The sequence below is a fragment of the Moschus berezovskii genome, chromosome 7 (genome assembly GCF_049115385.1).
Source record: "Moschus berezovskii isolate FMDL1 chromosome 7, NW_MosBer_1.0, whole genome shotgun sequence".
In the NCBI taxonomy this organism is placed as follows: Eukaryota; Metazoa; Chordata; class Mammalia; order Artiodactyla; family Moschidae; genus Moschus; species Moschus berezovskii.
In genome coordinates, this window is record NC_142466.1 from 11,072,371 (window position 1) to 11,092,671 (window position 20,301).

The window sequence follows — 20,301 nt, forward strand, 5'->3', positions numbered from 1 at the left end:
GGGATTGAGGGTAACAAGCATCTAGCATGTTTAGTTATTCCCATTTTGTAGATGAGGGAACTGAAGTTTGGTTATGGAACCAGGCTCATGTGAGTGTGAACAGCAAAGCTGGGATGTAAACTGAAGCCACCTACCAGGGGTGAGCAGGCTGGCAAGTCAGCCTGAATCAAGGAGCCCCTGCATTTGACGTTGGCAGCTCTGTGTCAGAACCCTGGTCTTCTAGCGTCCTGACCAAGAACTGCAGGAAAACAAGTTCTCCTCATGGTGTTTGAGAAGGAAATAGTTCCTCTGAGATCCTCCTTCTCCAAGGAAGATCCTAGTAGGTTTGGGTTGATAGACCCCCAGGAAGTCACTGGTAATAGAGGCTGACACCTCTATAAAATCAATCTATGCCTAGTAGGCTGAACCCTTGGTTTCCTTTTTCCTATTGGATTTCTGTCAGGAATCCCAACTTCACAGCTTGTGACATGATGGGGCCCTTCTAGTTACAGAGCTCTTCCTCATGAATTGCTCAGTCAAACCTCAAAGCCTGTGTATCATTCCTTCTCTGTCAGGTGAGAACATGGAGACAGAATGCCCATGCGTTCCTGATGGCAGCATAGCGAGGACCCCGGGGACTGGGGCTAGAATCTAGAACACGAGTGCTCTTAGCACTGCCCCGCCCTGCTCCTTCCCCACGTCCTATGGAAGGTTTTATTGAGGACCAGGCTTCTACACAAGGCAGCCGATGGCAGCAGTGGTCACCTGGAGGCAAGGTCCTAGGGTGTGGTGCTGGTGGGGTTGGCCCAAGAAATTAAAATCAGGGCTGACTGGGGTACAACAGGAAGTATGCCAAGGTTGGCTGCCAGACCCTGCCTGAATTGGGCAGTGCTGGCAGGATGCAGTGTTATGAAACATTTTCAAAGTACCTAAGAAATCTTTTTTTAAGGTGATAAAATTCCTATGTTCCTTGCTAGAAGATCCAAAACAGCAGTGGTTTAAAGAAAATAGTTTATTTTTCTCTCATGAAAAGGGGTTCATGGATGGTTTGGTGCCTTCCTGGTGTCAAGGACTTCTGCTCCTCCTATCTTGTTACTTAGTATGCATGAATTCTATTTTCAAATTCACCTCATGGCCCAATATGGCTGCTGGAGTGCCAACAATTATATCTGCAGTCCAGGGAGCAAAAAGAAAAAGGGAGCAAGAATGAAGGAACACTCTCTTCCACTTCCACTTATGTCTTCTCGGCTAGAACCCTGTGATTTGCCAGGTCTGGCTACAAAGCAGACTGAGAAATGTATGATTTTAGCTAGCCATAATGTTCTCAGCTAAAATGATAGGATTATTTTTACAAAGAAAAAGTGAGAACAAATATTTAATGGCAATTAGGAGTCTATATACCACAGCTTGATTCTGGAACCTGTTCCCTTCATCTTGTTCCCTAGGCGCCAACATTTGCTCCTTGCCCACGTGCATTTAGATTTCCAGTTTAAGGTCCTGTTGAGAACTGCGGAATGTCTGAGATTTCCCCTACTTGTGAGTGAGGAGCCAGCATGCCAGTGTCCTGGGTGCTGGCAGGAGACACAGGGCCCTGGGTCAGAGATAAAGGCTTAGTTCCAGCAACAGTCTGAGTGCCAGTCTTCTTGCAGCAGGCCCTAGCCTCAGTCCCCACAGGGTGGCAGCTGCACAGCAGCAGCTGGCATTACGGGAGAGGCACTGTGAGCTCAAGGAAGGTAAGGGTTGTCTGGTGGGAAGGGAGGCTGCTGGCCTTCTGCAGAGGGAAGCTCCATCTCTGTACTTCCAGGCTGTCCACCGTGAAGCATCCTTGTGAAGACAGTCCATCCAGAACACCGGTGTCAGCGTCTCTGCCTGTAAGATGTCAGACAGAGGAGAGGCCGTGGGGAGCAAAGACCTCCGTGACACGTGCGCGTGGAGCAGGTCACCAGGAAAGAAGCGCCAGACACTCCCCGGCCTCTTGTGAGTGGGCAGAGCTCTGGGGGTGGCAGAGGGAGGGGCGAGGCTGGACCTTGAGCCAGGGGAGGCTCTGCCCCACCTGCGGGTGTGCAGATGGGGGCGATGCTTCACAAACTTGCCCGTGTCCTGAGGAGGATGTGAAAGTTACACCTACTCTCCGTGGACAGGTGGAATCAGGTTCTGCTCATCCCGTGTGTCCCGCTGGCCCTCCGTCCCACCCCTCAGCATCCTCTCGTCTCCCTGAAGGAATTCTTGTGCCCTGAGTGAAAGCATATCTCCTGTATAAGGTCTGGGTTTCTGAATTCAGGGGGCCGTGAATTGCCCTGTATTCTAGGATTCCCTGGAAGGGCGTAAGGGTCCCCCAGGGACAGACCACTGCTGGTCTGGGACTGGAATACCCTCTGGATTCCCTCAGGGGAACGAGAATTTCAGGAACCCTCACAGCCCTCAGGATGGCAGGACTCACTGAGGGGACCTGAGCTCAGAGCTGAAAGTGCTCCTAATAGGTTGTTAGGGGCTGGGGTGTAGCGGGGGAGTACAGCCATCCTGACCCTGTTTTGGGGAAGTTTAAAAGCATACAAGTGAGTCCAGTCAGGGAAACAAAAAGCAGGTAAGCAACTGTTTAGTGCTTCACTTGTCCTATGGAAGTAAAATGCAAGTCATGTATGGAGCTTTAAATGTTTTAGTATGTAGTTGCTGAGTCGTGACCAAATCTTTTGCGACCCCATGGACTGTAGCCCACCAAGTTCCTCTGTCCACAGGATATCCCAGGCAAGAATACTGGAGTGGGTTGCCATTTCCTCCTGCAGGGGATCTTCTGGACCCAGGGATCAAACCCATGTCTCCTGCATTGGCAGGCAGATTCTTCACCTGCTGAGCCACTGGGGAAGCCCATAAATGTTTTAGTAGCCATCTCAAAAACATGAAAAATAGGTTAAATTAATTTTAATATTATATTTACTGAAAATGTGATCAGTTTAGTATGTAGTCAATATAAAGTTATTTGGGCAATAGTTCACATTTTATGCTAGTCTTCCAAGTGTGACATGCATTTTATACCTACTGCTGCTGCTAAGTCACCTCAGTCGTGTCCAACTCTGTGTGACCCCATAGAAGGCAGCCCACCAGGCTCCCCCATCCCTGGGATTCTCCAGGCAAGAACACTGGAGTGGGTTGCCGTTTCCTTCTCCAATGTGTGAAAGTGAAAAGTGAAAGTGAAGTTGCTCAGTAGTATCCGACCCTTAGCGACCCCACGGACTGCAGCCTACCAGGCTCCTCCATCCATGGGATTTTCTAGGCAAGAGTACTGGAGTGGCTTGCCATTGCCTTCTCCGTTTTATATCTATGGTGAGTCTCAATTCAGACAAGCCACAAAAAGGGTTCAATAACTATATGAAGATCGTGGCTTCCATACCAGCTAGCAAAGGCTTAGTCCAAGATGGTGTGGTTTGTGTGTGTGTGGAGTGTGTGTGTGTGTGTGTGGAGTGTGTGTGTGTGTGTGGTGTGTGTGTGTGTGTGGAGTGTGTGTGGTGTGTGTTTGTGTGTGTGTGGAGTATGTGTGTGTATGGAGTGTGTGTGTGTGGAGTGTGTGTGTGTGTGGAGTGTGTGTGTGTGTGTGTGTGTGGTGTGTGTGTATGGTGTGTATGTGGAGTGTGTGTGTGTGGAGTGTGTATGGTGTGTGTGTGGAGTGTGTGTGTGTGGAGTGTGTGTGTGTGTGGCATGTGTGTGTGTGTGTGTGGAGTGTGTGTCTGGTGTGTGTGTGATGGAGTGTGTGGAGTGTGTGTGTGATGGAGTGTGTGTGTGGTGTGTATGTGTGTGGTGTGTGTGTGTGTGGAGTGTATGTGTGGTATATGTATGTGGAGTGTATGTGTGGTGTGTGTGTGTGGAGTGTGTGTGTGTGTGTGGTGTGTGTGTGGAGTGTGTGTGTGGAGTGTATGTGTGGTTGTGTGTGTGGAGTATATGTGTGGTGTGTGTGTGTGTGGAGTGTGTGTGTGGGGTGTGTGGAGTGTGTGTGTGTGGTGTGTGTGTGTGTGGAGTGTGTGTGTGGAGTGTGTGTGTGGGGTGTGTGGAGTGTGTGTGTGTGGTGTGTGTGTGTGTGGAGTGTGTCTGTGTGGAGTGTGTGTGTGTGGAGAGTGTGTGTGTGTGTGGAGAGTGTGTGGTTGTGGTGTGTGTGTATGGAGTGTGTGTGTGGCATCAGTGGTGCTTGACACAGACAATACATGGACTGTCCTGACCTTGTCTTCTGGGTATGTAGGGCGTCCTTTTCTTTTCCTCACATCTTCCTTTACGCACCGGAAAATCAGCTATAGGGAAGACTTGGTGCTTGCTACCTTAGAGCCAGGCCCACATCCGGCTGGCTTAAAGAACATTTATGGACGAAATGGCCAATCTGAAGTTTAAAAAAAAAATAAAAAGAGGTTGTGAGGAGACAGGTTAAAAAGAGAAGAGGAAGCAGGAGGAGGAGAAAACCTTGCAAACTGCAGAATACACTACACTTGCGGTCAAATGGAACCAATTCTTTACTTGGGACATAGACTTGTCCTAGGCAGTGTGGTCGGAGGGAGAATTCCCAAGCAGCAGCGAGAGGTTCGGAGTCATTCATCAACTCAATCATGATCTATTTTCTTGCCTTGAACAGCGCCAGCTGGAATATGTTACATTCTATCCCAGGAAGGGAATCCAAGGAACAATTCCCAGCAAGCAGTGTGCAGAGAGTAAAAACCTCCAAGGCCTTTCATTAGAAGTTCCACAAGATTTTCTATCATCTCCCACCTAGAGCAGTGAAGTGTTAGCCGCTCAGTCGTGTACAACTCTTTGCAACCCCACAAACTGTAGCCCTCCAGGCTCCTCTGTCCATGGGATTCTCCATGCAAGAATACTGGAGTGGGTTGCCATTCCCTTCTCCAGAGCATCTTCCTGACCCAGGGATCGAACCCAGGTCTCCTGTATTGCAGGCAGATTCTTTACCATCTGAGCTACAGGGAAGATCCATCTAGAGAGATAGAGTCAAATGGGAAAATTAGGACTGGAACCTTATACAGTTTGGGACCCAACGCTGTGTTGGTGTGAGGAGAGACCCAGATTCCAATCAGAAGGCAATTTGAGTTTTGGTACAAGATATTCACTTAGGTCAGGCTTCCCTGGTGGCTCAGAAGGTAAAGAGGAAGATGGAAAAAACAATAAGGCAGGCCTGGTAAATACCTGACACAAACATGGAACAGTACAAATACTTAACTCAGCCCTGTCCAGGTACCTGAGATAAGTGGTTGGTCTAATGGTATTTTAGCATTCAACTCTGTAATATGTGACAAAATAATGGAATTAATATGCAAAACTATAAAAATGTAGTGAATTGTATATTGTTAATTGCACTGTACACTGGAAAAAATGAACATCAATTTGAGGGCTATGACAGACTTAAGACTTATAATTCTGAAATATTATGCCCATTTACTTTATTTGAGATTTTAAGAAAATGCCAATATTCTATTTGACTCACAGATCTGATGTAGCCACCTTAACCATGAATGTCCACAGGGGAAAAAATGAACTGAGCCTATAAACTAGTTTCTCTACTTTCTGAACTAGTATCAGCTCTTCCAAATGTGGGCCTGATGTTAATGCTACAGAGGGGTAGTATCTATACACATGTGTATCTACAATTCCAGGAAGCTGGGAATTTTCTGGATCATGTGGACTAAAAAAAATTTCTCATGGAATACACAATGAATTGAAGCAATGCTTTAAAATTTTTTTCTTAATTATAATTTATCAAGTTAATGTAGTCTGTTCTTTACTTGGATGTTAGTAAACAGTCTACTGATAAAAGGTATTTTCCTGTTGTACTAAAGAATCACATGACCCAGTTTTTGGCATTGGTCTAGAATCTAGGCATTATTGTATTATGCAAAAGAATCACTAGAATTTAACCTAATTGACTACTCAAGTCTCTACAGATTAAAAGTCAGTGAATCCACCCAGAAGACAAGCCAGCACAGGTGCACAGCAGTTGACCCATGACCTGCCAGCTATTGCCTTTTGGGTTCACGTGACTGAGAGGAAGGTGGAAAAGCCCAAATTTGTTGACAAAAACTGCTAGTCACCAAAGGCCCAAGTTTTTTTGCCTTGGATTATTTTGGGAGAACCCTGCCAACAATTTCATAAAGGTAACTTGGACATTTGCCTGTAATTCTTGTGACCCCTCCCAGATGGAGCTAAGTATTAGCATGAAAACACTCCTGTTAAAATGGTCCTTCAAGGTTCATTCTCTGTGCTGCCTTAATCTGCCCCCAGTTCCACTTCACCTGAGTTCCCAAAGCCACACATGTTCTTCTGCTCAAGTGATGCAGAGTCACATCAAGCCAGCCAAGCCAGCACGCTTGGGAGCTGGAGAAGAACAGTGCAAAATCATCTAAAAAGAAGATGTATTTTAATTACAAGAGGGTGGGGGATGAGGAGATTTCTCCCCAAATATTTGAACCCAAATGGAACTAAGGCTTTGTAAAAATGGAATTATTTATAAAATCAATAGTGTTCAATAATTATTTCAATGATGTAAGTCATTGCTCCCTCCATATTTTAGGCCTATAGGCCCATAAACTCCTCCAACTTATCCCTCACTGCTGAAAACCTTCCCATGGTGTGTGTTCTGTGCCGAGCACGTGGGTGGGTATCCAGACAATGCTCTGGGTGAGGGCAATGACCCTGCTCTGAGAGCCATTCTCTGAGCTCCAACCAGACAAGGACAGCCACCCGATGCCCTTGCATCTCTCCCACTGACACTCTTCCATAACCCAGAAGAAGGAGACTGAGGCTTAAAAGGTCCTTAGAGTATTCCATGGCTCTCCGTTTTTCACCTGACAGACATCAGAGAAAGCCCCTGTCTGGAGAGCCCAGCACACTAGCGACACAAAGCATGCCTTGAAAGTGGATGCATCCCTATTTCGAAGCCCACTGTTAAACACAAACTTCACAGCTAAAACAACAGCAATGGAGAACAGAAGGCAGTTGCTAGGGGTCGGTGGGAAGGAGGGAGCTGCCGGCAAAGGGCAGCAGCGGGAGCTTTCTGTGGGATGGAGTGGTTGCTTCTGGGTCCTTATGGTGGCACATCTGTGTCTCTGTGCATCTCTCAAAATGTACAGAAATGTACACACACAAAGTGAATTGTACTGTATGCACATTAACAGTAAACTCAAAGAAAAGGGACCGACCCCTCTACACTGTTGGTAGAAATGTCAATTGGTACAGCCACTATGGAGAACAGTATGGAGGTCCTTAAAACTCTGTATGATCCTGCAATCCCACTCCTGGGCATATATCCAGACAAAACTCTTAATTCGAAAGGATACATGCCCACAATGTTCACAGCAGTACTATTCACAATAGCCAAGATATGGAAGCAACCTAAATGTCTATCAACAAATGAATGGATAAAGATGTGGTATATATGTACAATAGAAAATAACTCAGATCAAAAAGAATGCAATTTTGCCATCTGCAGCAACACAGATAGACCTATGAAGATAAACATTTAATAGATGTATTGGACAAGAATAAGACTGTCTCCTGAAAAGCAGCAAGAGCGAGAACTCTCTGCCCCCAGAGACAGAGTAAGCAGTGACAGCACAGGTCAAGACCCTATTCCAACCAGGGCTGTCAAATCAGGCAATGAGCCTGACCCACCTGTGTATTTCCAGCACCATGTCTTGTTTTACCTGAAGTGTTGGGAGTAGAAGGCTTCTGGCAGGCACATACAGAGCAGCGACTCGGAGTATCCCCAGTGCAGTGATCCATGTAACTTAGAGTTAATTCTGCCACCGTGTATAAACAAAGACTGCCCAACGTATTTTCATTTCGTTTAGTTTGGCTGTCACTCAAGGCAGAGTTCAGAATTAAGGAATTGGATACTATCTTGGATATTGGTGATGGGCCATAAAAAATAAATTAGGTTCTTTAAATAGTAAGTACTGCATAAAACCACCCAGGGGTTAGCCAGAGGAAAAAATGGCAAAGCAAATTTTTAAGAAAATTTTTCTGTAATCAATTGAATCTTTTTAGAATTCAGATAATATAAGACGACTCAGAATTTGGTCATAAAAAGAAAGCTGCCAAAATAATAACATAAAATAAATGTTGAACACTTTATTTTTATGGATTTGTTTTCTCAAAAGAAAACAGAGATGCTGCCAATTTATCCCTCAGTAACTTTCCAACGGGGTGAAGTGTTAAAATAATATATGCTATTTAAAAATTATAAGGAATTCATTAAATTGGCATGATCTCAGATTTTATGTATTGAGGATTTTGCTTTGATGGGAAGCAAACTCCCAATTGGGATTAGATATTTTTGGATATGAGCAGCAGTTCTCTTCTCACTGGAGGGAAAATGCTGACTAAATGAGTGAATAATAAATTCTTACCTGCGAATTCCTCTGTTAGCATCAGACACCGACAAAGCAGCCTGCAGGAAGGAGGGGCAGGGGAAGGTGGGGTGGGGCTCATGGAGTCTGGCCTTCTGGGTGCAGGTAGGGAAGAGCTGCCCTCCAGCCCAGGGGAAGGCTCGCTCCTGCAGCCTGACTGTCTACACGTGGCCACGGACTCTGTAAGAGGTATATGTTGTTGCTTATGCTGCCTTGTAGCTGCCCAGGCTCTGTGCCTGCACACATGTATCTCTAGCACATGAGAGACAGCCTTTCCAGAGGTCTTACCTTTGTCGGGAGGACGAGCATCTGGCCCACGCCAGATGGAGAAGCCAGGCAGAGTTAGGAACAGGGTTACAGTTCATATTAGTGATCTATCCATTTCCTTTCTTTTTTCATTTCACTCTCTCGCTCTAATCTGTTTATCATTGGTAAGCACCATAATGTATGTTTCAGTTCAGTTCAGTCGCTCAGTCACGTCCGACTCTCCGCGACCCCATGAATCACAGCACGCCAGGCCTCCCTGTCCATCACCAACTCCCGGAGTTCACTCAAACTCATGTCCACAGAGTCGGTGATGCCATCCAGCCATCTCATTCTCCGTCGTCCCCTTCTCCTCCCGCCCCCAACCTTTCCCAGCATCAGAGTCTTTTCCAGTGAGTCAACTCGTCGCATGAGGTGGCCAAAGTTTTGCAGTTTCAGCTGTTTACCAGGTGGTATAAGATGTTATCAGTTCAGTTCAGTCGCTCAGTTGTGTTCGACTCTGCAGCCCCATGAACTGCAGCACACCAGGCCTCCCTGTCCATCACGAACTCCTGGAGCTTACCTAAACTCGTGTCCATTGACTCGGTGATGCCATCCAACCATCTCATCCTCTATTGTCCCCTTCTCCTCCTGCCCTCAATCCTTCCCAGCATCAGGATCTTTTCAAATGAGTCAGCTCTTCATATCAAAGTGGCCAAAGTATTGGAGTTTCAGCTTCAACGTCAGTCCTTCCAATGAACACTCAGGACTGATCTCCTTTAGGATGGACTGGTTGGATCTCCTTGCAGTCCAAGGGACTCTCAAGAGTCTTCTCCAACACCACAGTTCAAAAGCATCAATTCTTTGGCCCTCAGCTTTCTTTATAGTCTAACTCTCACATCCATACCTGACTACTGGAAAAACCATAGCCTTGACTAGATGGACCTTTGTTGGCAAAGTAATGTCTCTGCTTTTTAATATGCTATCTAGGTTGGTCATAACTTTCCTTGCAAGGAGTAAGCGTCTTTTAATTTCATGGCTGAAGTCACCATCTGCAGTGATTTTGGAGCCCAGAAAAATAAAGTCAGCCACTCTTTCCCCATCTATTTCCCATGAAGTGATGGGACCAGATGCCATGATCTTACTTTTCTGAATGTTGAGCTTTAAGCCAACTTTTTCACTTCTCTTTCACTTTCATCAAGAGGCTCTTTAGTTCTTCTTCACTTTCTGCCATAAATGTGGTGTCATCTGCATATCTGAGGTTATTGATATTTCTCCCAGCAATCTTGATTCCAGCTTGTGCTTCATCCAGCCCAGATGTACATTTGCATGATGTACTCTGCGTATAAGTTAAATAAGCAGGGTGACAATATACAGCCTTGACGGACTCCTTTTCCTATTTGGAACCAGTCTGTTGTTCCATGTCCAGTTCTACCTGTTGCTTCCTGACCTGCATACAGATTTCTCAAGAGGCAGGTCAGGTGGTCTGGTACTCCCATCTCTTTCAGAATTTTCCACAGTTTATTGTGATCCACATAGTCAAAGGCTCTGGCATAGTCAATAAAGCAGAAATAGATGTTTTTCTTGAACTCTCTTGCTTTCTCCATGATCCAGCGGATGTTGGCAATTTGATCTCTGGTGCCCCTGCCTTTTCGAAAACCAGCTTGAAATTCACAGTTCACATATTGCTGAAGCCTGGCTTGGAGAATTTTGAGCATTACTTAACTAGCATGTGAGATGAGTGCAATTGTGCGGTAGTTTGAGCATTCTTTGGCATTGCCTTTCTTTGGGATTGGAATGAAAACTGGCCTTTTCCAGTCCTCTGGCCCCTGCTGAGTTTTCCCAATTTGCTGGCATATTGAGTGCAGCACTTTCACAGCATCATCTTTTAGGATTTGAAAGAACTCAACTGGAAGTCCATCACTTCCACTAGCTTTGTTTGTAGTGATGCTTTCTAAGGCCCACTTGACTTCACATTCCAGGATGTCTGGCTCTAGATGAGTGATCACGCCATCGTGATTATCTGGGTCATGAAGATCTTTTTTGTACAGTTCTTCTGTTGCCACCTCTTCTTAATATCTTCTGCTTCTCTTAGGTCCATACCATTTCTGTCCTTTATTGAGCCCATCTTTGCATGAAATGTTCCCTTGATATCTCTAATTTTCTTGAAGAAATCTCTAGCCTTTCCCATCGTATTGTTTTCCTGCATTTCTTGGTACTGATCACTGAGGAAGACTGTCTTACCTCTCCTTGCTATTCTTTGGAACTCTGCATTCAGATGCTTATATCTTTCCTTTTCTCCTTTGCTTTTCGCTTCCCTTCTTTTCACAGCTATCTGTAAGGCCTCCTCAGACAGCCATTTTGCTTTTTTGCATTTCTTTTTCTTGGGGATGGTCTTGGTCGCTGTCTCCTCTACAGTGTCATGAACCTCCGTCCATAGTTCATCAGGCACTGTCTCTAGTAGAAGTTAAAAGGCTTTTAACTGAGCATCTCCACTGTATAAGCATTCCACTATGCTAGTCATAGGGAGGTGAGGTGCAAGATGAACAGGTCTGATCCCTCTCTCCCCCTTGGCATTCACAGTCTAAATGAGTGACATCAACTCACAGGCAATTTGGTGTTTAAATCATATTAATGTGTCAGCTAGACTGGTTGCTGAGCAAGTGATCGTAAAGACTGTAGAAAAACAGAAGCAAGCAAAGACAAGAAAAAAAACCAAATTGCCTTTCAACCAAAGCTAACTGTTAAATAACAAAGATCCAAACTGGATCTCTTACTTTTTTTATTTTTGAGGAGTTCCTGACATTTATTTTATCCTTGTCATATTCTGATATCCCACAGTTCATAGAGCCATCCCAGCTTTTACCATTCCAAATTTGGCTTTGAACTTTAATTTTCTTAATTGAAGGATAACCGCTTTATAGAATTTTGTGGTTTTCTGTCATCCTTCAACAAGAATCAGCCATAGATACACCCGTGTCTTCTCCCTCAGAGGCCTCCCTCCCATCTCCCTCCCCCCAACCCTTCAGCCTGTCACAGAGCCTTGTTTGAGTTCCCTGAGTCATACAGCAAATTCCCAACGGCTGTTTTACATATGGTGTGGTAAATGTCTGTGTTACTCTGTCCATACATCCCCCTTTCCCCCTCCTCTCCTCGCACCTTGTCCATAGGTCTGTTCTCTATGTCTGTTTCTCCACTGCTGCCCTGAAAATAAATTCATCAGTGCCATCTCTTCAGAGTCCATACATATGTGTCAGTATATGATATTTTTATTTCTCTGACTTAACTTCACTCTGTATAATAGGCTGTAGATTCATCCACTGCATTAGAATGGATTCAAATGTGTTCCTTTTTATGGCTAAGTAGTATTCCATTGTACAAATGTACCATAGCTCTTTATCCATTCATCTGTTGATGGAAAACTGGGTTTCTTCCATGTTCTATCTTTTGTAAACAGTGCTGCAATGAACATTGGGGTACATGTGTCTTTTTCAATTTTGGTTTTCTCAGTATATATGCCTAGGAGTGGGATTGCTGGTTCATATGGTGGTTTTATTCCTAGCTTTTTAAGAAATCGCCATACTGTCTTTCATAGTGGCTGTATCAGTTTACATTCCCACCAGCAATGCAAGAGTGTTCCCTTTTCTCCATACCCTCTCCAGCATTTAGTATTTGTAGACTTTTTGATGATGGCCATTCTGATTAGTGTGATGTGGTATCTCATTGTAGTTTTGATTTGCCTTTCTGTAATAATGACTGATGTTGAGCATCTTTTCATGTGTCTGTTAGCCATCTTCTTTGGAGAAATGTCTCTTCAGGTCCCTTTCCACATTTTGACTGGGTTGTTTGCTTTTCTGGTATTGAATTGTATGAGCTGCTTATATATTTTGGAAATTAATTCTTTATCATTTGTTTCCTTTGCTACTATTTTCTCCCATTCTGAGGGTTGTCTTTTCACCTTGTTTGTACTTTCCTTTGATGTAAAAAAGCTTTTAAATTTAATTAGGTCCCACTTACTTATTTTTGTTTTTATTTCCATTACTCTAGGAGGCGGGTCATAGACCATCTTGCTTTGACTTATGTCACTGAGTGTTCTGCCTATGTTTTCCTCGAAGAGTTGTATACTTTCTGGTCTTACATTTAGGTCTTTAATCTACTTTGAGTTTATCTTTGTGTATGGTGTTAGGTAGCTTCTAATTTCATTCTTTTGCAGGTGGCTGTCCAGTTTTCCCAGCACTACTTATTGATAAAAACAATATGATTATCTCAATAGATGCAGAAAAAGCCTTTGACAAAATTAAGCATCCACTTATGATAAAAGTGCTTCAAAAAATGGGCATAGAAGGAACCTCCCTCAACACAGTAAAGGTCATGTATGAAAAGCCCACAGCAAACATTATTCTCAGTGGTGAAAAACTAAAAGCATTCCCTCTAAGATCAGGAACAAGACAAGGGTGTCCACTCTCACCACTGTTATTCAACATAGTGAATAATATTCAACAAGTCATTCAACTTTTGGAAGTCCTAGCTACAGCAATTAGAGAAGAAAAAGAAATAAAAGGAATCCAGATTGGAAAAGAAGAAGTAAAACTCTCACTGTTTGTAGATAACATGATACTCTACATAGAAAACCCAAAAGAAACTATCAGAAAACTACTAGAGCTAATCAGCAAATTCAGCAATACAAGTTGCAGGATACAAGGTCAATACACAGAAATCACTTGCATTCCTGTATACTAACAATGAGAAATCAGAAAGAAATTAAGGAGTCAATACCATTCACCATTGCAACAAAAAGAATAAAATATCTAGGAATAAATTTACCTAAAGAGACAAAAGACCTGTATATGGAAACCTGTAAGACATTGATGAAAGAAATCAAAGACGATATAAACAGATTAGATATTCCATGTTCCTGGGTAGGAAGAATCAATATTGTGAAAATGACTGTACTACCAAATGCAATCTACAGATTTAATGCAATCCCTATCAAATTACCAATGGCATTTTTCACAGAACTAGAACAAAAAACTTCACAATCCATATGGAAGCACAAAAGACCCTGACTAGCCAAAGCAGTCTTGAGCAAGAAGAATGGAGGTAGAGGAATCAACTTCCTGACTTCAGACTATACTACAAAGCTACAGTCATTAAGACAGTATGGTCCTGGCACAAAAGCAGAAATATAGACCAATGGGAAAGATAGAGAACCCAGAGATAAACCCACGCACCTATGAGTACCTTATTTTTTACAAAGGAGGCAAGAATATACAATGGGGCAGAGATAGCTTCTTCAATAAGCAGTGCTGGGAAAACCATTTTGTTTTAAATGTACTTCATAAGAACATTGCTTACTGAGTTTTTGCATTACACAACATTAAAGAAGCCCTATAACTTTTCTCTTTATATCTTTTTAATATAGTTCAATGAAATTATCTGGATATGGCACCTTGATTGTTACTTTGTAGCATTATGTGAATTTTTAGAAACAATTCAGTTCAGTTCAATTGCTCAGTCGTGTCCGACTCTTTGTGACCCCATGAATCACAGCACGACAGGCCTCCCTGTCCATCACCAACTCTTGGAGTTCACTCAAACTCATGTCCATCAAGTCGGTGATGCCATCCAGCCATCTCATTCTCTGTCGTCCCCTTCTCCTCCTGCCCCCAATCCCTCCCAGCATCAGTCTTTTCCAGTGAGTCAACTCTTTGCATGAGGTGGCCAAAGTATTGGAGTTTCAGCTTTAGCATCAGTCCTTCCAATGAACACCCAGGACTGATCTCCTTTAGAATGGACTGGTTGGATCTCCTTGCAGTCCAAGGGACTCTCAAGAGTCTTCTCCAACACCACAGTTCAAAAGCATCAATTCTTTGGCACTCAGCTTTCTTCACAGTCCAACTCTCACATCCATACCTGACCACTGGAGAAACCATAGCCTTGACTAGACGGATCTTGGTTGGCACAAGCGCACAGACGCGACCGACCACGCACAGAAGCATGACCAAGAGGAGCTACCCCACGCTAGAGGCCAGGGGCGGTGGCCGAGAAGAGCTACCCCATGCCTGAGGTCAGGGGTGGTGGCCGAGAGGAGCTACCCCACTTCCAAGTGGAGGTGGCTGCGCAGGCGCAGGAGGGCCGAGAGGAGCTACTCTACACCACATTAACTTTAGAAGTATTATTTTTATGTGAAGTTTTGTGATACTTCATGGCTGAAGCTGACAAAACTAGATTTCCTTTTGCTGGTGTATTAGGGTCCTCCAGAGAAGCAGAACCAACAGGATACACATATGTGTGCATTCATGTGTGCACATACAAGTTTATTGTAAAGAACTGGTTCAGACCATCATGGAAGCTGAGATTATTAGATCTGCCGTCAGCAAGCTGGAGACCCAGGGGAACTGATGCAGTTCCTGTCCAAATCTGAAGGCCTGAGAACCAGAAGCGTTGAAATTGTAGGAGGGGCACTTTTGCAATATAATTAAACCCCAAACCTGCAGGGGGGGTGACCCACAAATGAAAACAATTATATTGCAGAGGTTCTCCCAGAGGAGTGAGAGTTCCGAGTCCCCCATCAGGCTCCCCAGCTCTTGGGCGGAGGAGGCCCTCTCTCGGAAACTGCTGCAAACCACACATAGCAAGGACCCAGAGGTAAAGAGTGTCTTGGTGCAGGGACTCTGCACCAAGGCAAGGACTCCTGCATGGAAGCTCCAGAATAAAGTGGCTGGGCTTTCGTCACCTGTGACTCCATCTGGTGCTGTCAGTGACTAAAATTTTTATTTTATAAATTAAAAAAAAAAATTATCAACTCTTATGTATTTTCTCTTAGATGGTTGCCTGTTTGTGTTCATGTTTGTGGGGAGGTATAGCCAACATTTTTCGTCTTGATTGAAATGCATCTTTTGCTTTGTCTTTTTTCCTTACAAGGAAATGATTTTAGTCTGAGTATTATTTAATTGCAGACATATAGTTGGTCAATAGGCACATGAAAAGGAGCGTAACATAGCTCATTATTAGAAAGAAGCAAATTAAAATCACAATGAGGTACCGCCTCACACTGGTCAGAGCAGCCATCACTAAAAAGTCTACAAACAATAAATGCTGGAAGGGAGTGGATATAAAGGAACCCTTCTGCATTGTTGGTGGGAATGTAAACTTGTGCAGCCACTGTGGAGAACAGTAGGGAGGTCCTCAAAAACCTAAAACTAGAGTTGCTATATGATCCAGCAATCCCACTCCTGGGCATATACCCAGACAAAGCTATTATTCAAATACACACACACACACACACAATGGAATATTCAGTTCCCAGTTGAGTTCACTCAGTCGTGTCCAACTCTTTGTGACCTCGTGGACTGCAGCACTCCAGGCCTCCCTGTCCATTGTCAACTCCTGGAGCCTGTTCAAACTCATGTCCATCGAGTCAGTGATGCCATCCAACCATCTCATCTTCTGTTGTCCCCTTCTCCTCCTGCCTTCAATCTTTCCCAGCATTAGGGTGTTTTTCAATGAGTCAGTTCTTTACATCAGGTGGCCAAAGTATTGGAGTTTCAGCTTCAGCATCAGTCCTTCCCATGAATATTCAGGACTGATTTCCTTCAAGATTGACTGGTTTGATCTTCTTGCAGTTCAAGGGACTCTCAAGAGTCTTTTCCAACACCAGGTCAAAAGCATCAGTTCTTTGGTGCTCAGCTTTCTTTATAGTCCAACTCTCACATCCATACATGACTACTGAAAAAACCATAGCTTTGACTAGATGGACCTTTGTTGGCAAAGTAATGTTTGCTTTTTAATATGCTGTCTATGTTTTTCATAGCTTTTCTTGAGCAATATTCAATGAATTGGTCATTGAAGACCAATATTCAACGGAATATTGTTCAGTCATAAAAAAGAATGAAATGTCATTTGCAGCAACATAGATGGACAGAGATTGTCATATTAAGTAGCTCAAAAGGAGAAAGACAAATACCATGTGACATCACTTATATGTGGAATCTAAAATATGACACAACTCAACGTATCTGTGAAACAGAGACAGACTCAACAAGACACAGAACAGACTTGTGGTTGCCAAGGAGAGTGGGGAGGGATGAACTGGGAGTTTGGGGTTAACAGATGCAAACTGTATATATAGAACGGATAAATGAGGTCCTACTGTATACAGGGAATTATATTCAGTATCTTATAATCTACAGTGGAAAAGAAGCTGAAGTTGTATACCTGGAATTAAGACAATATTATAAATCAACTATAGTTAAATTTTTAAAAATTGCAACTGTGTATGTTGATGGGTGTCAACTTATTGTGATCATTTTGCAATATATACAAATATTGAATCATTCTACTGTACACCTGAAAACGAATGCAATGTTATATATTCCTTGCTTAGTTGCTAAGTTGTCTCTGACTCTGCAACCCCATGGACTATAGCCCACTAGGCTCCTCTGTCCATGGGATTTCCCAGGCAAGAACATTGGAGTAGGTTGCCATTTCCTTCTCCAGGGGATCTTCCCAAACCAGGGACTGAACCCACATCTCCCACATTGTAGGTGGATTCTTTACTACTGAGCCACCAGGGAAGCCCAGTTTTCTACTGCAGGTGCCTATTTTCTATTTGGGCACAAACAAAGGAACCAAGCTGAATGAATATGATTAAATTCCTGGCCTGAAATGTCCCCCACATGGTCTTGTGTTTGTTTTTCTTTAGAGGAAATGCTAAACCCTAGTGGCTCCCCCAAACACCTGGATTTTAGTATCTGAAAATTTAAGCTAATTAGCAAAACATAATTCCTACTTAATATAGCTTTCATCTGCTCATATCAATCTAATATGATTATTCCCAGTGCCAATTTCAAGTTCTAAATATAGTCTCCTGTAACAGGCAGCTTGCACAGAACCCCCATCTTCATTTCAGTAGTTCTACTGCAGATAAGTGTTCCCTTGGCTATTCAGGCAAATCCTTCTAATCCTGGGAATGCGGTCCTTAAGTAACTAACCTCTTGTTGGGAAAAAAAAAAATACCAGTCCTGTTCTTCATCACATTTCTATACTCTGCTGAGCCCAGGTTTGAGCAGTTCCCAGTTTCCTTGCATCTAGAGATTTTAGCTGCCTATAGTGACGTGAAGTGAAAGTCACTCAGTCATGTCCAACTCTTGTGACCCCATGGACTGTAGCCCGCAAGGTTCCTCTGTCCATGGGATTCTCCAGGCAAGAATACTGGAGTGGGTTGCCATTTCCTTCTCCATTAGTTGCCTGTAAGCCTTCTGAATTTTCTTATTTTCCTGGCATGTCTGTTGTGGAGCGTCTTACAGTTTTAGCTCATCCCTCCCCCCTGTCCCCCACTCTTTCTCTTTCTCCTTCTAACCCTGGGAATTAAAGGTATTTGCTCTGTAGTTTCAGTAACCTGGCTTTTAAGTGAGACCGCGGTACAAAATAATAAATGAGATTTTAAACAATGTTTGAAGTGGGTGAGAGCCATGCTGGACGTTTCAAAATGGATATTCTTGCAGAAGCCATGGTAGAAAATGACGAAAGGCAAATGGATCACAGATGAGGGGGAAACGAAAACAAATGAAGAAAGAGAATGAACAGACACAGATTTTAGAAATCATTTTCTATTCCTAATTAGGCTTCATACCACCATGTTTGGTTACTGCTATGCTTTTATTCATGTCTTTTGACCTTGTTAAAAAAAAAAGAAGTCACTTTGAGGGACCTCCATTTCAGTTCCTGTGTGTGGCTCAATTCACTGATGGTCAGAGTCCAGCAGCCATTGTATACCTACGGGAAAGCCCACTTTCTTGGTCACTGGGTCCTACCTGGATCTCATTTCATTACTCAGGACAATACGTCATTCACATCCACAGCAGTCTACATTGCTCTAGGTCTGAACACAGGCATGGAGCAACCATAAAGTACCAAGAGTGGATGAGGAAACTACAACACTCAGCTCTGGGAACCAGATGATGGCCAATGTACTAGCCCAGGGATGCATGACCACTGTAAGCCAGAATGGTGCCAAGAATGACAAAGACAGGAAGGAGAGAATGAGTAATTACCTACTGGCTTAATGCAGACATTGATTTGTTTTCATAATTTTAAGTTGAATATACCAACTCAATGAAAGTGTTGAAAAACCAAATATAATTCTTTATTAAAAAATAGAAAGCACAGTGAGGTATGCTTTAAAAAAAAGACTAACTTTAGGGAACTGGATATTTTCATGGCTCCACTGATGATTTGCTAATTGACAAAGGGAAAACCCACCTTACAAATGGAGAGAGATGGGACTATCATCACCTTAACTCAGGGGTCAAACCGGACATCAGTAATAGTGTGGTGGCCAGGCTTAGTGCCCAGCTGGTATCATGCACGATGCGGCACATGCTCTCATGTGTAGAGTATTCTTCAAATGTGTAACCTGAGCCTCACAGAGACTCTACAGGACATATTGAACATGAAGGAATGTGTTAAACCACATGAAGAAAGAATCCGAACAGTCCAGAATTAGGGCATTCTAAAAGACAACTGGCGTGGCCTCTTCTAAAAGTCAGGAGCATGGGAAAGTAGTGTGTGTGTGTGCTATTTTGGATAAAAAGAAACTGAAGACAGATCAACTGCAACATGTCCTCCTTAGTTGAATTCTAAATTGGAAAAAAAAATTCTATAAAGCCCCGGTTACAATCTGAATATGGACTGCTGCTGCTGCTGCTGCTGCTGAGTCACTTCAGTCGTGTCCGACTCTGTGTGACCCCATAGACGGAAGCCCACCAGGCTCCCCCGTCCCTGGGATTCTCCAAGCAAGAACACTGGAGTGGGTTGCCATTTCCTTCTCCAATGTGTGAAAGGGAAAAGTGAAAGTAAAGTCGCTCAGTCATGTCGACCCCTAGCCACCCCACGGACTGCAGCCTACCAGGCTCCTCCATCCATGGGATTTTCTAGGCAATAGTACTGGAGTGGCTTGCCATTGCCTTCTCCGGAATATGGACTAGGTATGGGAATTAATTTATTAAGTGGATTATGTAAGAGGATGTTCTCATTTCTGGGGGATGTATGCTGAAGTGCTTGGGGGTGACTGACTTTAAAATGGCCTAATAACATCAGAACACAGGTGAAGCAAAGATGGCAAAATGATGACAATTATGGATTAAAAGTATGGGATTATGGGTGTCCATTGTACTTTTTTCTATTTCTCTTCATTCTTGACTATTTTATGATAAAAAGTTTTTTTAAAAAACCCCATAACTTCATGAGTCAATAATTTCTGAAAATTAGATGTTTCAAAACTAATTCATTTCTCTCCATCCATCTGGACCAGATCCACCTGCCAAATTTACCAAAAAATAAAATAATGAATAAAATACTAATGGTTAATATAAATTTTAAGTAAAATCTGCAGTTTTCACATAAAGTCATCCACTGGCAACAACAAAAGGCAGTAATTTAAAATAAACCACATCAACTTCCCTTTAATTGTCTTTATGAGGAAAAAACAAAAACTTGAATGGTAACAGTGCCTGGTAAATATCAATATAACTGAAAATGTGCTGTTTTTGTTAATGAGTATATTTTAAATAGATGGTATAAAAGTGAAAAGAATCTTGCTAATCTCAAATTATCTGTGTAATCAGCTTTTCAGCATGAGTAAGTTGAAGCATAAAAAATAGCTGTCAGTAAAAAAAAGAACCAC

General features: G+C 43.2%; 1 protein-coding gene across 3 annotated transcripts in view; it reads left to right on the plus strand.

Moving 5' to 3' along the window:
* Nucleotides 1–20,301, plus strand: part of SAP30 (Sin3A associated protein 30) — a 104,024-nt gene that overhangs the window by 78,403 nt on the left and 5,320 nt on the right. For 2 of the 3 annotated variants that reach the window (XR_016037790.1, XR_008686206.2), the window contains exons 7-8: nucleotides 1,784–1,956; nucleotides 4,592–16,705. The exons of the other annotated variant lie outside the window; for it this stretch is intronic. The gene's annotated coding sequence lies outside the window, so the exon portion shown is untranslated. Of the gene's footprint in view, nucleotides 1–1,783; nucleotides 1,957–4,591; nucleotides 16,706–20,301 lie in introns of those variants that run through there. 3 annotated transcript variants of the gene reach the window in all.